Source organism: Limulus polyphemus, unplaced genomic scaffold, assembly GCF_000517525.1.
Source record: "Limulus polyphemus unplaced genomic scaffold, Limulus_polyphemus-2.1.2 Scaffold6899, whole genome shotgun sequence".
NCBI classification, from domain to species: Eukaryota; Metazoa; Arthropoda; class Merostomata; order Xiphosura; family Limulidae; genus Limulus; species Limulus polyphemus.
The window spans coordinates 7,673-12,394 of NW_013672509.1; positions in this window are offsets into that span (position 1 = coordinate 7,673).

The following is a 4,722-nucleotide window of genomic DNA, read 5'->3' on the forward strand; positions in this document are numbered from 1 at the left end:
TGCTCTGACCCTGATCTTCTTCCTTTGCATGTAACAGTAAACACTTGCTCTGACCCTGAAATTTTCCTATGCATTTAACAGTAAGCACGTGCCCTGACCCTGATCTTCTTCCTACGTATGTAACAGTAAAGATGTGCCCTGACCCTAATCTTCTTTCTATGCGTGTAACAGTAAACACGTGCCCTGACCTTAATCTTCTTCCAGTGCAAGTAACAGTAAACCCGGACGCTGATCTTTTTACTATGCATGTAACAGTAAACACTTTCCCTGTCCCTGATCTTCTTGCTCTGCATGTGACAGTAAACACGTGCCCTGACCTTGATCTTTTTTCCTATGCAAAGAACAGTAAACACCTGCTCTGACCTTGATTTTTTTCCTTTGCATGTAATATATAAACAGTGCTTTGACCCTGATCTTCTTCCTATGCATGTAACAGTAAACACGTGCCCTGACATTGAACTTCTTCCTATACAAATAAGAATAAACACGTGCCCTTACTTTGATCTCCATCCTATGTATGAAACAGTAAACAGTGCCCTGATCTTGTTCAACGTCTTCTTCCAATAACAGTAACCACGTGCCCTGATCTTGATCTACGTCTATTTCCTTTGCCTGTAACAGTAAACACATTCCCTGAAGTTGATATTCTTGTTATGCATGTAAAAGTAAACACGTGCCTTAACCTTGATTTTCTTCCTATGCATGCAAAAGTAAACACGTGCCCTAGCCTTGATCTTCTTCCTATGCATGTAACAGTAAACACCATTGCTGACCTTGATTTTTTCTTTTGCATGTAATATATATAAACAGTGCTCTGAACCTGATCTTCTTCCTATGTGTGTAACAATAGACACGTACCTGACCCTGATCTTCTTCCTATGCATGTAATAGTAAACAGTGCCCTGACCCTAATCATATTCCTATGCATGTAACAGTAAATACATGCCCTGGTTCTGATCTTTTTCCTATGCATTTAACAATAAGCACGTGAACTGACCTTCATATTCTTACTTTGCATGTAAACACGTTCCCTGATCCTGATCTTCTTACTTTGCATGTAACAGTAAACACGTGCCCTGACCTTGATATTCTTCCTATGCATGTAACAGTAAATACTTGCCCTGATCTTGATCTACGTCTTGATCCATAACAGTAAACACGTGCCCTGACACTAATTTGTTTCCTATGAATGTAACAGTAAACACATGCCTTGACCCTAATCTTCTTCCTTAGCATTTAACAGTAAACACCTCCTTGACCCTGATCTTCTGCCTATTCATGTAACAGTAAATACGTACCCTGATCTTAATCAACGTCTTCATTCATAACAGTAAACATGTGTACTGACTCTGATCTTCTTCCTTTGCATGAAACAGTAAACAAGTGCCGTGACCCTAATCTTCTTCCTTAGAATTTAACAGTAAACACGTGCCGTGACCTTGAGCTTCTTCCTATGCATGTAACACTAAATACGTGCCCTTACCCTGATTTTTTAGTACGCAAGTAACAGTAAACACTTGCCCTGTCCCTGATCTTTTTCTTATGCATTTAACAGTAAGCACGTGTCCTGTCTTTTATGTTATTCCTAACCATGTAACAGTAAACACGTGCCCTGCCATTGATCTTCTCCCTATACATATAAGAATAAACACGTGCCCTAGCCTTGATCTTCTTCCTATGCATCTAACAGTAAGCACCTCCCTGACCCTGACTTTCTTCCTCTGGATGTAACAATAAATACATGCCCTGACCCTGATTTTTTTTATGCATGTAACAATGAATATTGCCCTGACCTTGATCTTCTTCCTATGCATGTAACAGTAAACACGTGCCCTGATCTTATTCTACGTTTTCTTCGTACAACAGTAAACACGTGCTCTTACCTTGATCTACGTCCTCTTCCAGTAACAGTAAACACGTGCCCTGATCTTGATCTATGTCTTCTTTCTTTGCCTGTTTCCGTAAACACGTACCCTGATTTTGATATTCTTGTTATGCATGTAATAGTAAACAAGTGCCTTAACCTTGATTTTCTTCCAATGAATGTAACAGTAAACACGTGTCATTGATCTTCTTCCTATACAAATAAGAATAAACATGTGCCCTGATCTTGATCTACGTCTTTTTCCTATAACAAGAAACACGTGCCCTGATACTGATCTACGTCTTCTTCTATGTTTGTAACAGTAAACGCGTGCCCTGACCTTTTCTTCTTCCTATGCATGTAACAGTAAACACATGCCCTGACCTTGATCTTCTCCCTATGCATATAAGAATAAACACGTGCCCTTACCTTGATCTCCTTACTGTGTATGAAACAGTAGACACGTTACCTTACCCTGATCTTCTTTCCACAAATGTTTATTGTTACATGCATAGGAAAAAGATCAGGGACAGGGAACCTGTTTATTGTTACATCCATAAGAAGAAGCTCAAGGTCAGGGCACGTGTTTACTTTTACATGCTTAGGTAGAACATCAAAGTCAGCGCACTTGCTCACTGTTAAATGCATAGGAAAAAGATCAGGGACAGGGCAAGTGTTTACTGTTACTTGCATAGAATAAAGATCAGGGTCAGGGCACGTGTTTAATGTTACATGCAAACGGAGAAGATCAGGGTCAGGGCACGTATTTACTGTTACATGCGCAGTAAGAAGATCAGGGTCAGGGCACGTGTTTACTGTTACATTCGTGGAAAGAAGATCAGGGTAAGGTAACGTGTTTACTGTTTCATACACAGTAAGGAGATCAAGGTAAGGGCACGTGTTTATTCTTATATGCATAGGAAGAAGATCAAGGTCAGGGCACGTGTTTACTGTTACATGCATAAGAAGAAGATCAAGGTTAGGGCATGTGTTTACTGTTACATGAATAGGAAGAATCAGTAAACACGTGTTCTGACCCTAATATTTTTCCTATGTATATAACAGTAATCACGTGAACTGACCTTCATCTTTTTCCTATGCATGTAACAATAAACATGTGCCCTGACCCTGGTCTTTTTCCTATGCATGTAACAGTAAACATTGCACTGACCTTGATCTTCTTCTTATGCATGTAACAGTAAAAAGTGCCCTGACCCTGATCCTTTTCTTATGCATGTAACAATAAACCCTGACCCTGTCCGTAATCTTTTTCCTATGCATTTAACAGTAAGCACGTGTCCTGATCTTTATCTTCATTTTATGCATGTAACAGTAAACACGTGTCCTGATCTTTATCTTCATTTTATGCATGTAACAGTAAACATGTGCCATGACCTTGATCTCTTTCCTATGCAGGTAACAGTAAACACCTGCCATGACCTTGATTTTTTTCCTTTGCATGTAATATATAAACAGTGCTTTGACCCTGATCTTCTTCCTATGCAAGTAATAGTAAACAGTGCCTTAAACCAGAGCTTCACGTGGGGTTCATCTGCTTCATCAGGAAATGTCCTATCGTCAGTAACAGTCACATCAGTGGTAGTAACTTCATCAAGAGCATCACCGTTTCTCTTCTCAAAACTGAGTAGAGTTTCTTCTTCATCATTGGCTTTTTCAGGTGACACGTCTTCAGCAGCGCATTTGTTCTGTTGTCCACTTCTTCCCAACTGAAATGTCCTGGACCGTGATAACGCCAAAGCCTATTAGAAAATGTGGTCGGCGAGGTAAGCCAAAAGTGGTGCATGGTCCGGAAAGTCACGTCTGAGAGACGATCCACTATGTCATATGGGCCTTCCTATGGAGAAGACAACTTAGGAGACTTCCCTTTTGTCTTCTGGGGTTATACAACCATATCTTGTCTCCGGTAACAAAGCAGACTTCAGTATATCTCTTATCATAAATTAACTTCATCAAATCAGCAGACGTTTTCAATTTTCAACGCACCTGATGGTGGGGGACCAGTGTGGGTAACTATTGAGCTCATGGGCATAAAGGACAGACAGGAAGTATACTTGGCTGACATTGAAGATGAATGCATCTTAGGATTGGACTATCTACTACCGAGAAAGTTTGTAATTGATTTTGATAAAATGATGTTTGGGAATAACGAAGGCCAAGTTCCGGTAACTGTTAAAAGAGAGGTTGAAATAATTAGGTGCCATCAAGGTGAAGTCAAAGTGACTGAAGAAGTTGATGATGACGAAGTGGAACCAGGTATAGATATTAAAGCAGAGCAGGAGAAAGACCAAGATTTGAAGCCTATAATTGATTTTCTAAAAACAAGTGTTTTGTGCCCTGCTTTGGAGAAGGTGTCTAGTCTAAGCCCTGTGACAAAACACTATTGAGCACAATGGGACCAGTTAAAGCTTGCAGATGGTATTCTTGTACGGAGATGGCAAACTAATGATGGGAAAGTGACGACTTGGCGAACAGTTATACCGAGAAAGTTATGGGAAGTTGTGCTGCGTCAATCCCATGATAATTTAACAGGAAGACATTTCGGAATTAAGAAGACATTGAGTCACATACGACAAAGATATTACTGGATAGGTATGATGCGAGATGTGGAAGAATGGTGCCGAACATGCAGTACATGTAGTGCAAAAAGGGGACCCAAGCATAAGGGTTGCCCAACTTATGAAGAGTTGCTTGAGAATATGTCAGAGTTTGTGAAAGTGTTATTGGAAAGGATGGATGATATAACAACCTTGTAGAATGTCCTGTTACACCATAAAGCTTCTGTATGGCTTATGGTACTCCTTCATGATCTAACACCTAGATGCTCACAAGGGTTTGCT